General features: G+C 41.3%; 1 protein-coding gene across 8 annotated transcripts in view; it reads left to right on the forward strand.

The window, feature by feature from the left end:
- The first annotated feature begins 15,401 nt into the window (after positions 1-15,401).
- Csnk1g3 (casein kinase 1 gamma 3) overlaps positions 15,402-22,644 on the forward strand; it is an 87,936-nt gene continuing 80,693 nt past the window's right edge. For all 8 annotated transcript variants that reach the window (XM_029546806.1, XM_029546807.1, XM_021214387.1 and 5 more), the window contains exon 1: positions 15,402-15,890. The gene's annotated coding sequence lies outside the window, so the exon portion shown is untranslated. The remainder of the gene's footprint in view (positions 15,891-22,644) is intronic.

Below are 22,644 nucleotides of genomic sequence, written 5' to 3' on the forward strand. Positions count from 1 at the left end.
AGATAAAGAGAAAGAGAAAGAGAAAGAGAAACTGGCTAGGCTAGTTGTACTGTTGGCTAGCTTTGGGTTCAGTTGAATGATACTGTTTCAAAGACCAATGTAAAATAATAATAATAATAATAATAATAATAATAATAATAATAATAATAATAATAATGAAGACTCCAGACATCAGCCTCAGATCACACACACCTGCATACATACATGTTCCCACATAGATGTGAATATGCATATGTGTGTGCATGCACACATACATGTGAAAAAGAAAGCTAGAAAAAAACCAAAATAATTATTAATGATTGAATCCAAATTTGGTAGAAATGTTTGAGTATCTAATTAAATCATTATTCGACAAAGAATAGTTCTTTGGCTGAGAGAACCTGTCATTCTTTCAGATTCATTGGTTTTGGGTTTGAGATGAAGTGTTGCTGTGTAGCCTTGCTGGCCCCAAACTCCTTATGTAAATCAGGCTAATCCAGACCTGCCAGAGATCCGCCTGCCTCTGTCTCTTTAGTGCTGGGATTAAAGGCTTATGATATCAAGCCCTGGAAGACATGGCAGTCAGAGTGGGAATTAAAACTGTCCTACCTATAGATGATAGTAAGTCTCTGGAGTTCTTTCTTGTGAGGGAGGGATAGACTCTTGCTGAATGTTTTCTTTTAACTCTTACGCTTCTCTCTTCACCCTGTCCTTTGGCCTGGTCCTTCCATGTGCAATCTTCCAGCTACTCAAATTTAGCTTCATATAAATCACTAATTTAGCTGGAAAAGGGCAGGAGTGGGGCTGGGAGTGGGAAGGTGGCACTATTGTCTGTGATATACTACTGCATTGGAGTTGAATGCAGGAGGAGCAGGAGTTCAAGGTCAACCTCTGCTACGTAGAGACCTTGAGGCAAATCTAGATTATATAAGACACTGTCTCCAAACAATGCATCCCTCATTAGGAGACCTCTTGTTTTCCTTTCCTGCTTTGCGTAGGCAAGTTCAGCCTGTAGACTTCACTGTAGTCTGAATGTGCACCCCAGAGCCTCCTCATTTATCTTTCCTACCCATCAAGGAAAACTGTGTCAGTATGTCAGCATGAGGGTCAGTCACATCTGCATGCAAATCCTAGCTCTGCCATGAGAGTTATTCTATTTTTACATGTATGTATTTGTGTGTGTGTGTGTGTGTGTGTGTGTGTGTGTGTGTGTGTGTGTGTATCTGTGCAAATGGGTGCAGGTGTGTTGAAAGCTTTTGGTGCCGCTTCTAGGAATTTGGCATTTGTCGCTGGGCTTGGACAAGGAAGTAGGCTCAGAAAAGAATACCAGAAACAGTGACCACAGGGCTTTGTTTGCTGCTTTGCTGAATTACTACCTCATGGGATCTCTTTGCTTCCCACTTTACTTAATTATTATCTTATGTGATCTCCTCATTTACTACTTCGCTTGATGACTTTGTCTTTGATCTAAGAACTGAGCATGCTTTTCGGATGTACCTGGAATGATATAAAAGCAGGCCAGAGAGACATAAAACTGCTTCAGCCTCAGCACTGGCTGGAGTCATGTGATCATTTTGTCTCGTTGTTTTTCTTCTTTTTCAGTCCTCCCTCCCTCCCTTGAGACCCTGTTGACTGACTGAGCTGGTGGGTCACAAGCGCCCATGGAGGCCAGCAGAGGACATCGGATATATCAGATACCCTCGAGCTGGAATTACAGGTGGTGGTGGGCTACCCAACATGGGCTCTGCCCACTGAACTCAAATCCTTTCTGAGAGCATTCTTCACCACTGAGCTGTTTCCTCAGCTCCACCTGTGAATCTTCTCTTCTCTAAGAAGGGAAAATGATGCCTATGAACTAGAATATTATTGGGAAAATGGTGGGTATTATTTGGTAGTTTTTAGTTTTACCCCATACCGTTTATGACTGTACAAAGTCTCTAGATAATTATCAATAAATTATTCTAAGAACCAGTTGGGGCAGTAGAGCTTTATTAGCAACTATAGTTAGACTCTGTCCCCTTTAAAATCCTTAAGCTCTTTCATCTGACTTGAGGTTTATGTCAGGTAGAATAATGCCACACCTCAAAGTCCACATCTTAGTCCCTAGAAACTAATAACTATATGTCTTACAAAGTAAATGAAACTTTGTATTAAAATGAACCCAAAAGCTCTGGAGAGATGGCTCTGTGGTTAAGAGCACACACTTCTCTTGCAGAGGACCCAAGTTCAGTTCCAAGAACTCAGACTGGGCAGCTTTCAACCACCTGTATTACCAGCTCCAGGGGGTCTAATACCCTCCTTTGTCCCACAAGCAACTGCATTTACGTGCATCTATCATATAGACACACATAGATACACATAAATAAAAAGAAAAATAAAGGTTATTTATAAAAAAGGATTATTCTGGTGAGCTCAGCATGATGACAATCATTCCTACAGATAAGGGAGTCAGGAGAAGTGATGATGGATGCAGAATTTGGAGTGCTGTGGTACCAGCTTTCAATATAGAAGCAAGGGATGCTGGAAGCCTCTAGAAGCTGGAAACTGCAAGCAAATAAATTCTTCCCTACAGCCTCCAAGAAGGAACATAACCCTGTTAATGCCAGAATTTTAGATGAATGAGTACCATTTGGGCACGCCTAACCTCAAAACCTATGAAATACTAAATTTGCATCCTTTGAAGCCACGAGGTTTGGAGTAACTTGCAGCTATAGAAACGTAATACAGTGCAATAGTATATTTGGAATCTGAAGTATGGGACTTGCCTCTGAGTATTTTCAGTGAACCAACTACAAAACACATGTGAGATCATGAGGATAGTTCCACTTCCAATTCACATTTAGTTGTCAAACTTAGTCTTCATTTCTATGCAAAAGGTATCATAGCCAAATGGATACACCAAATCTGGCTTTATATGTTTGAACTGGAATTGAGAATCATGTCTCCCCTATCAGTGCAATTTGCTTCATGAAACATCACAGGGAAGGAAAGATGTAAAATCCTGTATCATCAAGGAAGAAATACTGACTGATGCACTAGTTTAAAGTGAACATCTCTGTGCTAGTTAATTTTTGTCAACTTGACCTAAATTAGAATCATCGGTAATGTCTTGCTTGACATTGCACATAACTTGGTAAGTTTTAGAATGCTATGAATGCTTCTCCACTATTGTGTAGTCTGACTAGAACTTTCCATGGTTTAAATAATGTTCAAACACTGTGAACATGAAAAATGAAGTCGGTATTATCTGTCCCCACAAGTATGAACTCCATGGTAATAGATGGCTATAGGTGAATTAGATGAAATCCCAAATAATTCAAAAGAATATCCTAAAAGTTCTTAGTATAATTAAGGAGGATATAAATAATTTTGAAAATGAATTATAAGAGAAAACAAAGAAGCAACTGAATGAAAATAGAAGTCAACACAAGGACTTGAAACAGGAATTCAACAAAGAGAAATCTCTACTGAAAAAAAAATCAAATTGAAGTTTGGAAATAAAAATCTCAGTTAATCAAGTACATTCAGTAGAGGACTCACCAACATAATAGGTCAAGTGGAAGTTAGAAGGTCAGTAAAGGGAGAAAAAAAGAGATGAATTAGGATATTCAACACTGACAAAAAGTAAATAAAAAGAAAGCATGGCCATATGAAATCTATAATATAGCATTAAAAGATTGAGTATATAAATCATGGGGATAGAAGGAAGAGAGGAATTTAAGGTCAAACACAGAAACATTCAGAGAAATTATAGCAGAAGTCCCAAATTTAGCAAGATTATAGTCCAGACTCATGATGCTTTTTGATCAACAATCAGACAAGGCTAGAAAGAAACCTCCCTAGATCATATTATAGCACTAAAAACATTACACTCTAAACCTAGAGGAAAAAAGAGATTGAAAGCTATGAGAGAGAAGCACTCAGTCACAGAGAGACAAAGCCTTCCCAACCATAGCACGTTTCTCAACAGAAACCCTAAAAGCTAGGAGAGTATGATGCAATGTATCCCAAGCATAAAAATACAATGATTGCTAGTCTATATTACTACATCCAGCAGCATGGTCTGTCATTACTGAAGAAAGGAGAACTTTCCATGACAGAAAAAAAAAACTAAAGGAATTCATGATCAGTATACTACCGAAGATATTGGATGGGAACCCTTAAGATGGAAGAGAGAAATGAACACATCCAGAAGGCTATGGGAAAGACAAGAGTAATCTCAAGGAGTAGGAAGCAAACGAAGAGTGGGAAGACATCAAATATGACGGCATCAACAAAATGACAGGAATTAGCACACACCATTCAAAGGTAACTTTAAATATTGATGGACTACATTCCCCAATCAAAAGATTAGCAGATTAGATTAGAAATCAGGACCCATCTATTGGTTGCCTCTAAACATGATCCTCACCATCAAAGACAAATGTAAGCTCCGGGTGAAGGGATCAGAAAAGGCGTTCCAAGGAAATGGAACTAGAAAGCAAGCAGCAGTTGGAATGCCTGACAGAATAGACTTCAGACCAAAATTAGGCAGAAGACGTGAGGGGGGCTACATTCGGAGAATACTGAGAGTGTACACACGTTGGACGTTTGTGGACCCAGTTTTATAAAAGAATCAGTACTGGATGTAAAGGTGCAGATTAACCCAATGAACTTCCAATACAGCCTTCTTACCAACAGATAATCTTGACAAGAGATAATCAGAGCAACATTCAGGTTAACTGACATCATAGATCAAATGAACCTGACAGGACACTGCATCCAAACACTACAGAGCATCCCCCCTTCTCAGCAGTCTGTACACATTCCTCCAAAACACATCACATAACCGGATAAAGAATAAATCTTAACAGATAGTGAAAAGTTAAAATAATTTCTTTCATCCTGTCTCGCTGCACTGGAATAAAGGTAGAAATCAATAGCAAGAGAAAGTACAGAGCAGACCCAAGTTCATGGAGATTGAGTGGCACAGTTCTGAAAAGTAAGTGGATACTGAAGAAATAGGAAAGGAAATTAGCTTTTCTAGGATCAAAGATGAAAATACAACATACCAAAGCCTCTTCAGTACAGTGAAGTGGAATTAAGAGGGAAGTTCAACTACAAGTGCTCACTAAATAAATAATAAATAAAAGTAAAAAATAAAATAAAAAAAAAAATCAGAGAAAGCCAGGCTTAGGAGTTGGCAATCCAAGCATTTGGAAGGCTGAGGCCCAGAAGCTCAGGAGTTCAAGGTGTTAGCCTGAATCTCTTGAGGCAAATGATCTACTAAAATTAAATCAAGATGTGATAAATAAATAAGTGGTTCTCCACTTGTGGGTCTTGACTACTTTAGGGGTGAATGACCCCTTCATAGGGGTTGCCTAAGACCATTGGGAAACACAGATATTTACATTATGATTCATAACAGTAGCAAAATTACAATTATGAAGTACCAATGAAAATCATTTTATGGATGGCGGTCACCACAACATGAGAAACTGTATTGAAAGGTCTCCGCCTCAGGAAGGTTGAGAACTGCTGACTTAAATAGAGCTAGAACAAGGAAGGAAATAGAAAAAAAATAATAAAAATTTTTTTCAAGCTAAGAATTTCCAGGCCCAGATGAATCAACTGTTGAATTATATGAGACCTTTAAAGAACCAACACCAATGTTTCTTGAACTAGTCCCTAAAATAAAAAGGGAATGGGTACTATTAATTGCTTTTTTTAATGAAACCAGTGTCACCCTGACATAACAACATGATAATGAGAGAACAATAAAAAGAAAATTATAAGCCAATCTCCCTGATGACAATAGAGGCAAACATTGTCTCTCTGATACTTGCAAACTGAATTTAAGAACACTTCAAAAAGATCATTTACCACAATGAAATTGGTTTTATTCCAGAGGTACCGGGATGGTTCCACATATGCAAATCAGTAAATGTCATAAATCACACAAATGTATTCATGGATGATATCATATGATCACCTCAGTATGTGTCAAGTTTTTCAATAAAATCCAACATCCTTTTGTATAGCAGCTTTGAAGATACTAAGAATACAAAGAACATATCTCAGTGTAAAAAAAAAAAAAAAAAAAAAGCAATCTGTGACAAGCCTATAGTTAACACCTGGGGAGGACACCTCAAAGCATTTCTTCTAAAATCAGGAACAAGACAAAGGTGTCCACTTACTATATTCTTATTCAATATGGTGCTAGAGGTCTTAGCTATATCAATAAGATAAAAGAAGGAAATCAAAGGGATACAAATAGGAAAGGAAGAAGTTAAAGTATCCTTATTTGAAAATGATATGATTTTATACATGATACCATAAAGACTCTACCAGAAAACAGATTTGATGAATAATTTCAACAAAATAGAATATAAATTTTGCATGTAAAAAACAGCAGCCTTTCTACACATTAGTATCACAATAGTGAGAAAGAAAGAAGAAAAACCAATCACATTCATAATTGCCTCACAAAACCCCCAGCAAAACAATAAAACCAAAGTACCTCAGAATTAATGTAACCAATTCTGTGAAAGACTACTGTGATGAAAACTTTAAAACACTGAAGAAAACAATAGAAGGTGGAAAGACCTTCCAAGCTCATGAACTGGAAAAGTACTATTATGAACATGTCTGTTCAACAAAAAAACTACCTATAGATTCAATGCAATCCCCATCAAATTGTCAATGTCATTATTCACAGAGAAAGAGTATCTTCAAAGTCATATGAAAGCACAGAAGACCCCTGGCAGCCAAAGCGATCTAACCAAAAAGAACAATTGTGGTTATCACCATGTCTGATTTCAAGCTATAATACAGAGCCACGGGAACAAAACTACCACGTTCCTGGCACAAAAACAAACTCATAGAATGATGGAATGGAACCTGGTATATACCCCACAGGTATATCTGCCTATTTTTTTCAAAGGTGTCAAAAATGCAGATTGGAGGAAAGACATCCTCCTCGTTAACAAATAGTGCAGAGAAAAGTGAATGTCCACATATAGAGGAATGAAACTAGATCCTTAGCTCTTACCCTGTACAGGAAATCAACTTCAGATGGAGCAAAACTTTAAAGTAAGACCTGAAATTTGGAAAATGTTGGAGAAAAAAGTATGAAAACACCTTTACATGTTCGCATATACAAAGACTTTCTTAATAAGACTCTAGTTGCACAATGCCAACAATTGACAGATATGATGACATAAAATTAAAAGGCTTCTGCACAGAAAGGAAAAAAATCAATATAGAGACAACCAATAGAATTGGAGGAAAAGCTTTGCTGCTATACCTCTGACAGAGCATTAATACCCAGTGCATGTAAAGAACTGGGGAAAAAAATCCCAACATCAAAAATTACAACCCAGCCAATAAGTAGCCCAATGAAATGAACAGAAATTTCTCAACAGATACCATTCAAATGGCCAATAAACACAGAGAAAATGTTCAGTCTCACCAGCCAATAGAGAAATGAAAAGCAACACAAAACTGAGATTGCATCTAACCTGAGTCAGAGTGCCAGCCATTCAGAAAACAAATAGCAATGAATGCTTTGAGTAAACTACAAAGGAGAATATACGGCTGGTGGGACTACACCCAAAATGTAGTCACTATTGAAATCTCTGAATCTGTCTCTCTAAAATCCAAAAAACAGAACTCCTATATGACCCAGATATACCAAGCCCGGCTCATTTCCTAAAGGAGTATAAGTCAACCTAGTCCAGACTTGCACATCAATGTTTATTTCAGCACTATTCAGAATAGCTCAACTCTGCAACCAATCTACACATCCACCAGCAAAAGAATGGATAAGCGCAATGTGGTATATTCATAATGGAATTATTTTCAGCTATAAAGGAGAAAGAAGTTTTATGTCATTTGCAGGAAAATAGATGCAAAGGGAGACAAAGTGAGTTAAATAATAAAGTGAGTTAAATAAAGTGAGTTAAATTAGTCTCAGGTAGATATTTGTGTTTTCTATATGTCATGTAGATAGATACAATGTACGTGTGACATGAAAGTAGAAACGAAATTGCCTAGGGGAACAAGGGGACTATGGGGGGCAGAAGGTGAGAAAGGGGTTGTTGGTGGTTATTCTAAAGCCATGTTTTTATTATAACCTTGACCATGATTTGTAGAGCGCCCGACTCACACCACTGATAAGACTTCCTGTGAAAAACTATCGTGAAATCAAAAGACACACAGAAGGAATCTGGGACTGAATCTTCTGTTTGTAGCACAAATACTCTACAGCTGGATTCTCTTAAATATTCCCTAACAAGGACTGGTCTTATTAGGGAACTGGCAAAACCCAAATCCAAACAAACCACCGTTTTGCTACCCCATCACTATGTGCTCAGATAGCAATAAGACATTTACAACACAGAACTCAGTCCACTGCAAAGAGACCAAGTTGATTTTTTCCTGTTTTTATTTTTTAAAAATTTGTTTTCTAGTGTGTGTGTGTGTGTGTGTGTGTGTGTGTGTGAGAGAGAGAGAGAGAGAGAGAGAGAGAGAGAGAGAGAGAGAGAGAGAGAGAGAGAGAGAGAGAGAGAGAGAGAGAGAGAGAGAGAGAGAGAGAGAGAGAGAGAGAGAGGTGTATATATGCATGTAGATGCTTGAGGAGTCCAGAAGAGGGTGTTTGATCCCTTGAAGCTGGAGTTGCAGGAGCCCGTGAAACCCTTGATAAGGTGCTGGGATCTCAACTCGGGTTTTGTGCAAGAGCAGTATATGCTCTTAACTGATAAGGTTTACTCCTCAGTCCTAGCTGATATTTCTTGATCAGCTAGATCATAAGCTAAAACAGAAGACCATCAGTAACATAGGAAATGGGATATTGGACTTTATTGACTTTCATTATTATAAACAATTGAACAAGTAAACATGTCATGGCTTGAATATGCTTGGCCCAGGGAGTGGCACTATTTGGAGGTGTGACCTTGTTGGAATAGGTGTGTCATTGTGGGTGTGAGCTTTCTGATGCTCATCTTAGCTGCCTGGAAGTCAGGCTTCCACTAGCAGTTTTCAGATGAAGATGTAGAACTCTCAGCCCCACCTGTACCATGCCTGCCTAGATGTTGCTATGCTCCAACCTTGATAATGGACAGAAACTCTGAAATTATAAGTCAGCCCCAATTAAATGTTGTCCTTTATAAGACTTGTCTTGGTCATGGTATGTGTTCTCAGCAGTAATTCCCTAACTAAGACAATACACTAATATATATTTGAAAGTAACTGTTCTTGAAAGCAGCAAGTGTTAGCAGTTGGGTTGAAATGTGTTGTCTGTTAGATCAGGTTACTCAAGCTGGCAGAACACACAGGTTTTAAGTCACAGTCCAAAGGGTTAGGCTCATAACTGGCAAGGTTTCAGTAAGAAGCTGGGGTAGCTCTGCCTAGTGACAGAATGCAGGTGTACTGAAGCACAAAGCTTTGGCAGGGTGTGATCAGCTCTGCCAATTCATCGAACACAGGCCAGAGTCCAGAGAGCATCCAGGGGATGGTTGGCGATTAAAGCAAGGCTGAATTCAAAAGTTCGGAGGGCAATGAATCAGTAGACAAAGAGAAGCCAATGTATGTTCCTCTTTCCTAACCCCTCTCCTACCTTATGACAGTCCTACAGGAGGCAGGGCCCTCACTGTTGAGCAAAGAGAAATGAAGAAAAAAATTGTCCAATGAAAATCAAAGTGCTTTAAAGAAATGATATACAGATGGGGCTCAGAAAATATCATAAATGTTCGAGTGTGTGTGTGTGTGAAAACTAAGAGTAGAGCCTAAAGCAAGTTTAAATGATGTTCTACCATCGTTTCCAATGATTTAAGACGATACATCCAAGTCTTAGAATTTTACATTAGGGAATATCTTGGGACTTAATATTTTCAACTTCTAATTACTATTTATGTTGGATCAGAATACAGAGATTCCCTGGGGCCTTATGGTATCTAATAACAGCCACCTATTTAGTGCTTACTGTATGCCAGGTAGTATGGTAAATATATTACAGATTTACCGCTGCATTTAATCTTTCTGGTGTATTACTGGTACTACTGACCCACTTCACAGATTAACTAAGGTCAAGTCTACTTAAATAGGTTGTGCCAAGGAGGAATGTAGAAGTATATAACTCTAATTATAGTCACAGAAAGTAGATGAAAGTAAGGGTTCTAAGGATCTTCTTGCATCAATTTTAACTTTTGTTGAACTTATATTTGTTCAGTCAGATATGAAAACCATACCCTGAGAGAAGTAGGTGAGAGGATGAAGAAGAATGAAATAGGAAAGAGTTGTCGAGGAGGGAGATGAAGAAGCTAACATGGAGAATATTTGAGTATGACAGAGATTAACGAAACAGAATTAGACAAAGAGGCTGACTTCCTTGTTTACTGTCCAAAGGGCACACGGAGTTCACCCTGCCTTTGGCACCAGTGTTGTCCTACCCGGCAGATTGGTTTAGCAGTGGTGCATGATGATTTGCTTAGTAGCCTGAAGCAGCCTTATCCAGTGAAGTATGATCAAGTCCAACCTGGAGCTAGAGAAAAAAAAATTTCCATAAAAAGGAACCATCCCTTCTGTGTGCTGGTTGGGAGTGTAGGAAAGGTCACTGTTTTATTTAGGAAAGGAAGCTGCAGCAGTTCACTGTCACACACACAGCAGGCATTGGGCAGATGGCTAAGTGGCAGAGCTCAAAGTCCTCATGGCTCAGGCCAGAGACATCAGGCAGAGCACGGCCTGATTCTTACTGACTAATGAGACACCCCAGTCTTGCTCAGATTTTGGCTCAGGAGCTGTTCCGGACTTCTGAGATGAATGTAGGGAGATATGATTCCGGAATCCTAGATGTGGGAGACAGGGGGTGGAGCAGAGATAAATTATTAAGACCATCTAGAGAAGTTAGGACTCATGTATTACCCAGAATTCAACCTAACCTGGAAACCATTAAGAAAAAACAAAGCCGGGCATGGTGGTGTGCGCCTTTAATCCCAGCACTCAGGAGGCAGAGGCAGGCAGATTTCTGAGTTTGAGGCCAGCCTCGTCTACAAAGTGAGTTCCAGGACAGCCAGGGCTATACAGAGAAACCCTGTCTCGAAAAAACCAACCAACCAACCAACCAACCAACCAACCAGCTTTAGCTAACTCTTCCATTTATCACAAAACAACATTCTCGAAGAGACACTCTGCCTTAAAAGCTGCCAAAATTCAGGTCTCCTAATGGAAAAAAAAATTAAATTGTCCAGTAGGAGACTTAGTCACTCTTTTGTTAAGACTTTTTCTTTTACACTTTTGTTGTTACAGATTTTTCTATATTGAAGTTCTCTAAAGCACATACTCTTTTCCTTGAGGTTTTGACATGGTTGTCTAATGTTACTGTTTCTTATTTACAATGTGTCTGTCCTTTAGATTCTCTTACATTTATTTTTTTTCTTACATTTATAGAGGAACTACTTCTGACATTAAATGCATTACTTTGAGGAGTGCTTAGGGCTGAATTTTGTTTTTCCAAAATTTACGTGCTCCAACTTAGAATCCTAACATGATGGTATCTGAAGGTTATCAAGTTCAGTACAAGTTAGGGTATGGGGTGGGGGGTGGGGGCAGGCTTCAAGATGGGATTAAGATGAGGATGAGAGGGGCCTCTCTGTCCCTGTCTACACATGGTGGTGAGCATATTTGAAGACACAGAACAAGAAAATAATCCCCAAAAAAAGCTTTCTCCAGAACTTTATCTTCCTGACAGTTTGATGTTGAATTTCCTGCTTCAAAAAATGTGAGGAAATAAATTCATACTTTTTAAACATTCAACCTGTTTTATTTTGTTGTGACAGCCTGCCTTAGTCCATTTCTCATTGACTAACAGCACAAAGTTTGAGTCATTTATAAAGAAAAGAGATTTATTTGGTATATTAGTCAGGGTTACTATTGCTGTGATTAAACACCATAACCAAAGACAACGTTGGGAGGAAAGGGTTTTTTTCACTCACAGTTTTATCTAAGAGTTCAGCATCAAAAGCAGTTGAGGGCAGGAACTCAGCAGGGCAGGAAGCTGGGGGCAGGAGCTGATGGGGAGCTCATGGAGGGGTGCTGCTTACTTGCTTGCTCCCCGTGGCTTGCTTTGCCTGCCTTCTCATAGAACCCCAGGACCATCAGCCAGGGAGGGTTCCATCCACAATGGGCTAAGCCTTTCCCCACTGACCATTAATCAGTAAAATGCCTTACAGCTGAATCCTATGGAAGCATTTTCTTAATTGAGGCTCCCTTCTCTCTGATGACTCTAGCTTGTGTCAAGTTGACATAAAACCAGCCAGTCCATTTGGGTTCACAGTTCTGGAGGATGAGAAGTCCAAGGTCAGGTGTCTATGGCAGAGGGTGGTCAATACCAATGCTTCTCTATGCCCTGCATCCAAAGTGTGTGATATCCTCAGCAATGTCATCTTACCTACAGTTCTGGTGGGCAAGCCAAAGCTATAAAAATAGGCTGTGTTGTTATGTGTGTGTGTGTGTGGGGGGTCTCTGGAACATCCCAGATCAACACCCACTGAGAGGAAGCACGGGGACTGGCTCAGTCTTGTGGATTGCTGGCACACAATCACAGCTGCTTTGATGAAGGTACTGAGGTCTCTTGTGGAGAGGATACCATTCTACACTTGCAAAGAAAGTTTGCTACTTGCCCACAACTGGAGGTGGCTGCTGTATGGGACTGACATTCTCACGGAACCCTTCCTTTTGGACCTCTTGTAGATTGCAGGATTCTCTACAGTTGAAGCCACTAAAATGTGCTGTTCTGCTTCCAGCACTAACTCCCCCATTATGGGTAATGGCTATTCCTGGTTGTCAACCTGCCTTTATCTGGAATGAACTACAATCTAGAACCAGAGCACTCACCTGTGATCCAGATCTTGATGCTGGAAGACGCAGGTTTCTGACCTGGATCTTGGCATGGAGATCTTGAGGCCCAGTGGCCATGAAAAGGTTTGGCCCAGACAAGGTAATGCACACCTTTAATCCCAGGAGACTGAGACAAGGAGATCTTAGGGTTCAAGGTCAGCCTGACACAAAACAAATCCCAGATCCAGGCCTGGTGGGACACACCTTTAATCTGGGCCATACCTCCTGCTGGAGACCTACATAAGGACATTGGAAGAAGGAAGATTCACTCTCCTTTGCCTCTTGCATTTACTTGCCAGCACATCTGTTGGAGCCTACTTCGACAGACGACCAGCTGAAACAACTAGCCTCATGGGACTGAGCAACTTTCCTATTCACAGATGACCATTGTTGGGGAGTTGCACTACAGGCTGTAAGTTATTACAAAAAAATTCCCTCCATATAGAACGACATTCCATACGATACATGACCACAAAGCATGACCTTAAGGATAACACTGAAAAAGAAACAATTTTTAGTTTGGCAATACTGCAGGCTTTGCCCTAAGTCACCTAGCAAGCCACCATAAGCAGGTTTACAATTACGTAAAAATATGTAAAGGAAGAAAATGTGTTGTCTGGTTTTGCTTTGAGAGGTTTTAATAAACATCTTAACCTTATATTTTCCTGCTTATAACTGACCGAGTTCCTTCTTTCTCTTGCTTGAAACTTCATTCCTGAGAGGAGGGAAAATGGCCAGCTTTACTCTTCAGCGTATACCATTACATTCTCTTTCCCACTAAGCAAAGACTTGGAAGGAGATGGGAGTTTTCCACAAAAGAGAACTTTGACAAATCCAAGTTTTGTGTGTGTGTTATAAAAACCCTGTGAGTACTTGAGCACAGAGATGCAGTGAAGGAGTAACAAAAGACGTGAGTGGAGAGCATGTGCCCAAAGAATGGCAAGGTCGGCTCCAGTAGCAAAAGCAAACTGCATTTGTTTGCAATCCAGCAGCAGGCTGGAAAGCATCATGGACTGTCTGCCGCCATGACACATTACACTCTGAAGAGCTTTGTTGTGATGTCTTTGGTTTGGCTTTTCCTCAGATGAGATAAACTATTTCCATATTGATTTTTTTTTTCTTTCAACTTATTAGAAAAGGCTGATAGATTTCTTGTTCATTTCAGTTCACGAGTTTCCAGTCAAATATCAATGAAAAGTATTTACTCAAGGGCTAGGAATATAAACATTCTTACCCACATCTAATTAAAATATATCTAATCCAGATATTTATATTTGTGGCTTAAAAGAGTTGGCATTATTTATTGAAACTTGGGTCTGGCCTGAAGGTGTATGCCTGTAATTCCAACCACATAGGATGTCGAGGCAGGAGAATTACAAATTCAATGTCTGCCTTGGCTACAGAGTGAGTTCAGTGCTAGCCTGGCAATTTAGTGAGGCTGTTAAGGAAAATGTATTTTGTAGACATCTCTCTCTTCCTTTTATTAAGTTTAACTTATTTCCTTTCTTGCGCTGTCCTGGGAAGATGGGCTTTTTAGGCCAGAGACTTTCGAATATGTTGAGAAGCTATGTTATTACCTAAGACTGAGCATGGATAAATCTTACCTGTCCCACACCACAACGGCCCCTGAACTGCGGACTGAATTTAAGAATCTTGAATGCTAGGTTAGTACTCTATTATTATGTTCCAAACCAGCCCTTGCTCACCCAAGTTCAACCTGCCATCTACTGTCTCAGCCTCCACGATGGATTTACAAGGCCTGTGCTGCTGCGCCTGGCTTGACCCGGTTTACACAACCATGATGTTACTCATAAAGCCATGCTTATGAAGAATATAGTCTTCCTACTCGTTCGAAGAGGCCTGGGAAGTGGATTCCCAAACCACTGGTTCCAGTTTGAGCTTCACAACTTAATGACTTGAGTCATGTTTAGTGTCCGAACTCCTAGAACTCCACTTGAAGAATTGCAGTAGTATCTGTGACACAGTATGAGCTCAGCTGATGAGGATCTGAGCGTACACGTATGAACCACAAGCCATTTTTCTAAGCATCCTAGATCTGTGGTATAGCACTGGGGGGTGGGGTGGGGTAGGGGATGTTTCTAAGCATCCTGGATCCGTGGTATAGCACTCGGTGAGGGTGAGGGGGATAGGGTAGGGGGTGTCAGAATGAGGCGGAGAACAGGCCAACCAGGTCCTGATTTTGCTGGCACCTAGAAGGGCCGTCCCGACGCTCATCCAGAATGCCTCGGCACCCTGCTTGGATAACGGGGGCCCGAGTGCTCCGTCCTCTCGAGTCTTTGCAGCGTCTCTAAAGCCCCCTCAGTCCTCTGCAGAGACTTCGCTCTTCAGCCTGCCTCCCACACGGCCTCAGCCGGGAGCCACCGGGGACCTTACAACCGCTCCCCTCTTGCGGGCTGCTCGTGCGAAGGCGGGACGGGGCGGGACTTCGACTTTCTGGCTCCTCGCAGCCAATGAGCGCGTGGCCTCCTTTCCGGCCGGCGAGCCGACCAATCGGAATCGGCCGGTGTCATCTTCGGCTCCGCTCGGCTCTTTTCGCTGATGCAGGCTGCCCGGGGGCCTCCGCCGCCGGAGAGACTAGACGCCTTCCTTTCTTTTTTTTTTTTTTAAATATTTTTTTTTCTCCACCCCCTCTTTTCTTTCTTTCTTTCTTTTTTATTTTTTTTTCTCCTCTCATGTGTTCACTTCCGGGTCCGGTGCCGCTCCGGATGCTCGAGGCCGAAGGATGTTTGACCTCCGGATAAGCGAGGCGCCGCCGTGCATTCATTCCCGGTTGCCTCGGTGGCCACAGCCGCGGCCCGGACGGCGACTCGGCGCTCAGCGGCGGCAGTAGGAGGCGCCGGCGGCGGCGCGCGGAGCCAGTAGACGCGGGGGGCCTGTCCTCCCCTCGCTCGCTCGCTCGCGCCTTCCTTCCCCGGCCTCGTTCATCTTCCGCGGCCGCCGGCGGCGGGGATGTGCCGGCGCTGACGGGCGGACGCGCGCGCCGGGCCGAGCCCGCTGCCCGCGGCCGCGCCTCTGAGGTAAATTCCGGTCGGCGGAGGCCCGCGGGCTGGCGGGCGGGCGGGCCGAGGGGCGCGGGCGGCGGGCGAGGCCAGCAGGGCGGGCCAGGGGCGCGGGGGCTGCGGCCCGGGGCCGGGGAGGGGCCCGGCGGCCGCGCGGCTGCCCCGGAGCTCCCGGGGCGGCGGCGATGTGCCGGTGTGTGTGCCGAGCCTTCCGCCGACCGCGAACTTGGCCGAGCCGTGCGGGGAAGGTGGCGGCGTGCCTGCCGCGGGCTCTGGGGTCGGGCTGGCTGCTGTGTTGACCGGCTCGCGGGGGAGGTGGCAGCAGCACATTGCTTGGGTGCAGGGTGGTGATGGAGATCCTGTGTGCTTCTGGGGTCGGGGGAGTTGGGCCTGTGTCGTCCACGATCACGCCTGCTCGCCCACTTCTTATTTCAGGACGGAAAGTTAAAGGGTGAGGGTGAAGTCTGAGTGGCAGCAAGCTACTGTTGCTACTGGCTGGAAACGAGTTTTTACTCTGTTGTGATGGGTACCCAGGCTTAGGTCTGGGCCCCCTTTGAGCGTTGTATTCACCATGCACTTTCTACTAGAAGACCGAATGCCTTTACAAAATAAATTTACGAAAAAGAAACTATTGTTTGTTCTTGCAATTACTTCTTGTGATTATACTTGATCTTGTGATTATACTTGACATTTGGTCAAAGGTAGAGATACCGAGCTATGAAAGTGGAAAATTAAAAGAAAAATAAAAAGTACGTTTTTTTTTTTTTTTGAAGAATATTGGCTTTCTCTGTAAACAAAACGTGGAAGAAAAAAATACAAAGTTGTATAAGGATAATTAAAATTAGACGTGAGACTGGTTTTAGAAAATATATTCTATGGCAAAAATCAAATGTTTTGCTACATTCTTACTTATTTTCGAGATGTACTTCTGGCGTTTTATAATGGTTGCCTAACTTTGCTTCCACTGTGATTCTGACTTAACATAAGCTGTTAATATTTTGTGTTTTAGCCTTTTTAGCTGCACAAAGATTGTTATATTTATGGGCCCTGGGAGAAAGGCGCTATCATATCAAGTACACTGTGTGTCTTTCATATACATTCTTAATAGAATATATAGATAGCTTTACTTTAAGTGAGCTTGCATTTCTGGGTATGTATGCCTCAGGTAGAAGGAATTCAGATAGGGCTTGAGGACAGAAAGTTGTTTTTTTTTCTGTTACTTGTTTGTTAACTTATTCATTTTGGAATTTTGAGACAAGGTCTGATTACATAGCCTGGGTTGGACTTGAATCCTATATCCTCCCTCTGCAGTCACTTGAGTTAGTTGGGATAGCTGACTAGTGTTCCACCTCGCTTTTAATATTGACATAGATGGGCTTTTTGAGGTTTTGGAGGATCTTGAGAAATGATTATTGATAATTTATTGTATTCTATGACCCACCTCTCCCTATTTGCCAGCTTAAAAATTAATGAATTATATAATTGTTGATAGTTTCATGTCAGATTTGCAAATGTTAATAATGTATAACACAAATCTTTTGAACAGGAGAGTCATTTGTTACCGTTTTCAAATAAAGGACAGGGACTAGAATCAAGGGTTTAATGAACTCATCCCTCTAAGTCTTGATGTTACTAGAAAAAGAGACAGAATTCTGAAGAGGAATGAGACTAAGTAGCTACCTTCAGGCGAGAAGCAGGCATGCACACAAACAATTGCAACACAAGCTTCCTGGAGGTTTTATTAGAGGTGGGTGGAAGTATGGGGTGTAGGGGAAAGATACTAATTTGGAGGGAGTTATGAATGAGCGTGGACCTGTGACACTGTGTTTGGGCCTTAAATATTTTCATAGGCACAGGGGGCTGGGGACAGTAGTTTTCTAAGTGAAGGGAGTGGGCTGGGCCCTGCCATCTGGCTGGGCCTTAGAGCACTTGTTGAGCTGGGTACAAAGCTGCCGGGGAAGAGGAAGCTGTGAGAGTAGGTGGAGAGCCCGGCCATGAAGGTTCCGACTGCCTTGTAGTTAATGAGTCAGTTTGAAGTGTGAGGGTTCAAATGTATCTCTTCTGTGGTGACAAGAGGTGGGCAAATAAAAATGGCATGTTAAAGGAAACATAACTCAAAAGTTTAACTGGCTATTATTTATTGCTACTGGGGGGGGGCATGGATACAATGGAAAACAGTTTGTGCATGGCTTTATAATTTTTCTTTACTTATATTTGATTATGGGTGTGCCTGGTAATCTGGTAATTGGTTTTACATGAAATAAATCAGGATTGTAAAAATGACTCAGGGAGAAATGGGAAGCTCTCCAATTCTTTCTCTTCCCTCTGATCCTTCCTGTAACCCTTTTTTTTTTTCTGCTGGAAACAGAACAGATCTTTACTATGGTATAGTATTTGGTTCAGTTCCCCTCCCCACCCCCTGAAATAGAACATTTTTTTGGTTTAATTACAAAGGGCATCCCAAAACAGTATATACAGATAAATAAAGGGAGTGCTGAAATATTAAAAAACACGACAAAATGCAGGCTATTGCATAATCTGTTACTGTGAATACATTTGAAGGTGAGATTCGCTATGGATAAAGTATAATGTGAAAAAATCTACACATGAAGAAAATTAACTATAATAGGAAGATGGTAAAACAATAGTACCTAGTTATAGGTAAGCATATATGGTCTTTTTAGTCATCTTGAGTATCAGTCGACTGTAAAATAATTTAACCCTCAATAAGTCACTATCAAAGTTGTGCTTAGAAAGTTAGCACCCTCATACCCCTGAGTTAGCGAGTGCTCGAGAGGTCGTGAGTGATGTTACAGGGAAGGTTTTTCCTCTCTTTGCAATTTCCCTCTTAATATTAAGACCTAGATTGTAACCAAATTTGTTTTATCTCGAAACCTCCCCCTAAAAACAAAGCTCGCTACAATTTACCTTTATGTCTAGTTTGTGTAAAGCCACTTTGAACTCTTCTGAGGGGTTCCAGTTAAATGACAGGACTTCCACTTTGAGAGCCAAGCAATCTTAAGTGATTTTAAGCAAGCTGTTGAAATATATCTTGGGAAGAACAATGTATATTTGAGTCTTCTTTTTCCTGACAATGAAGTCACCAGTATTGTTTTTTTTTTTTTGTTTTTCCCTTCAACCTTCATATTCCTCTTGCCTTCATTCAAACACTTGGCGCTTAGCAGTATTATTTGATACTGGTACTATGTTCCAGTGTGGTCTCTTTAAGAAGAACGTTGGCACCTTCTTTGGACATGGCAGTTCGGGGATGTGTGTCTTTTTCCAGTTGCAAGGCTCAGAAAACAGAGTTCCAGTGACAAGTGTTCCCTCTGTGTTGAACCACAGACAGAATATTCCTTGGGATCTTGTTTTTGGAATTAACTGTGAACTATTTGTTAATGTGATATGACTTGAATGGCCTGAGGATTTCTTCGAAAACATGTAATAAGTAATAAGGCCCAGGGTGGTAGCTCAGTGGTAGAGTTCTTGCCTAGAAAATAGTGGAGAGAGGTGTATGTAGAGATTATTTTTAGATACTCACTGTTAGACATGTTTTCCTACGCCCTTCTCAAAGTTGAAATTTAGAAACTGTCTGAAGTTCCTTTGTATTATGGAGTCTGGGGTTAGCACGCACTGATTATGTTCTTAGACTGTAAGTTATTATATTTTTTCCATCCATTTCCTGTTTATCACTTTTGCTTTCTTAATGAAATATTAATGTATTTTTAGTAGAAAAGAATACTTTTGTCTATTTTCTTTACTAATGATATATAACCTAGTTATAATTATGTTTAAAATCTTGTCTCCTTTTATTTTTATAACTTTCTGTGGTTTAAGGCAAAAATCCACATGAGTTATGTCAATTATTTTCTTTCCTCTAGTAGAGTAAGGTCAGACTTAAGTTTTTTAGTTGCATCTAGCTAATTCTGCATTGTCTGGAAGTATTTCTTTAGCTTATAGCTACATTTGGTGTGCATGCCCGTGTGTGCTGGCGTGTGTTGTGGAGAAAGAGGAGACTGGGGGTTGAGGTTGCTCTGCCATTATGCTCCTCATCAAGATTCAGCAAATGGATGTAAAAGTGAGGAGGTTTGATGCCATAGACATCCTCATTCCACAAAGTGCTGATACGGATCAGCTGTTAGGGCTGATTGGTGTGTAGAATAACCAGAGACTCTTGGGAAGTCTCATTATAGCAGAATGCCTCTTAAGTGACCTCTGCTTAAACCCACTCATGAGCTGAAATGGTACTCTTTCTTTTCCCTGTAGAATTTACAGAGCCTGTAAAGCTACTCTCTACTTTCCTCTCTTCCAGTTGTCCCTACCAAGAGTCATTTGTGTTTATGCTCCACAAACCATCAGTGCCAGTTACACTTGATTTTGTAATCATATATTGCAGTAAAACCTTGTTCAGCAAATTCTGAGGTCAGAAACATGTTTGTATGAGAGCCATTTTGCTGCTTTGGAAAGAAGAGTGTAGCAAAACCAATTACAGTTGAAATGCAGGGGCACTGAAATAATTTTAATCCCAGACAATAATGTAAGGACCCCAGAGTAAGGTTGCTTAAGTGTTGTGAGCTGCCTTTTTACATGGAAGAAACAGAAGCTGGCAATGACAGGTGATGTACAGGTGATGGGTGTGGCTTTTGCAAAAAAATAATGTGGAACTCTCACCTGTATGAAGAAAGACGCTTAGCTCTGCAGTGCAAGATTGCCCTGTAAATGGACCTTGTATTTTAGCTGCACTAAATTATTTAGGGTCTGTGGCGTCTTGTTGTTCTGTAGATTAAAAACAAAAACTCTTTAAAGCTAACTAAATAAACTAAGAGGATCTACTAAATCTAATCTCCCAGTTGTGCCTCCCTTGAGACTTACTTAGTAGTATCTCTTAGTGACTGATTGATTTGTGATTTGGTGTTTTGAGTTGATTTCATTCTGTAGTAAAGGTTAGCCTGGAATTTACCATGTAGCTCAGGCTGATCTTGAACATTAAATCTTCCTGTCATTTTTCCAAGTGCTAGGATTATAGGCTTGAGCCACTCTGCCAGGCTGCATCTTCTTTTAAAACCAATAGGAAAATTCTGGTATTCCTGACCCTGCCAGAAGGTCATTTCCCAGAGTAGTTTAAGTATCTAGCCAAGTGGTTGTTAGCCTCATAGTTTGCACCACAGCCCTTGAGCAGGCTTTCTGTGCTATTTCCCAGCTCTTATACAGCATTAGCGTTGGAGTAGAGCCTCATTTCAGTAGCTCCTCAGGTTAAGTAGGGACTGCTGGGGTGAATTGGTAGGTGAGGCTGTTCTTAGAAAGTAAAAGTACCACTCCCTTGATGTGTATCAGGAACACTTGAACATGGCACAAAGTATGCTGGTCTGATAGTTTAAGATTGTTGTGCTGACCTGTCTAACAGCTCAAGCTGGAAAGGAGTACTTGCATTGAAAACATAACAAGGTCCAGGTCGGTAAAGGTGCAGGGCTGCTATGCTGCTTATGTGGGACCCACACTTGGGAAGGCTGAAGGGCAGTGCATCCCAGTGCAGCAGCTGAATGCAGGGAGGGAGGGCGGGCGCAAGGCTGCAGCCCGGGCAGCTGTTTGCTTTTCTGTGTCTTGGCTGACAGTGCTGGCTGCACTCTCAGATCATCCTCAGGCTGCTATCAGATCACAGTGTAGACATGGACTGGTGAGGAAGGAGTGACGCTTGCTTGTCTGCCTTCCCTTAATTTGTTGCTCCCTCCCAAACCAAATCTTAGTTAGCATTGGCCTGACAGCTTATGTTTTCATATTTTCTTAATCAGACTTAGGTAGTGCGCCTATTGTGTCCTGTTAGGAGAAGGGAACTACATAGAGTTAGGCTTGGTGTCTAGTCAGGGTATGTCCATTGTCCTGAGGATACATAGTGGAGAGAGGACATTTTGAAAATAGTATGAGGAGGAGGAATGGGTGAGGTGAGCATGAGAGATGTAATCAGTAGTGGCCATTCTGTCTACTTGTTTGAGAATGAAGTAAGTAGGGTGCGTGTACGTGCATTTTGAATCCCACAGCGCTGTAGAGATACAATGGAGGAAAGGGTGGAAAGCCTCCTTCCACGGTGCTGTCTTAAATATGCTCATCAGGAGATTCTCAACACTAAAAATATTGCTAGCTTTTAAATGGACTAACTTTGAGTCACTGAATAAGTTATCTAAGTAGTAAGATTATGTTTTTACATGACACTATTGAAGCGATTCTAATTTTAAAGAAAACTGCATAAATAACTTCATTTAATTATTTACCAAATTGTTGTCCTCTGGTTCTTGTTGAAGATACTGCCTCCACCTTTGATCTCAGTGGACTACTTTGTTCCTCACACCAACTAGGAGAGTAAGCGCTCTGAGGAAGTAAAATATTTGCCAGACAAACTCGGAATTGTGGAGTCTCAGTAGCAGGAGGAAAGGATGGTTTCTTACTTGAGAACAGGAGAAACAGTGATGTGGTGGGGAGGTGTGGGAAGGCTGAGTAAGTGCTTATGTCATGTATTTGATTAGTGAACTCTCATATCCAGATTACTAGTATCATATGCCTCCGACCAACAGGTGGGAGGCCATAAAAGCGGTCTCAACTACATTGCAGATTTGGGCAATGACTGGACTGTAGATCAATTAGCCAAACTTTTCTAGGCTAGGTACTGGTTCTTAGTCTTTGGAGGCATGGAGGCATGGCTTTTTTTTTTTTTTTTTTTTTTTTTTTTTTTAAAGTATTTTTCTTTTTCCTTTAAATAGTAGCAACAAGAAAACCCTGA

Source organism: Mus pahari, chromosome 15 (genome assembly GCF_900095145.1).
Source record: "Mus pahari chromosome 15, PAHARI_EIJ_v1.1, whole genome shotgun sequence".
NCBI lineage: Eukaryota > Metazoa > Chordata > Mammalia > Rodentia > Muridae > Mus > Mus pahari.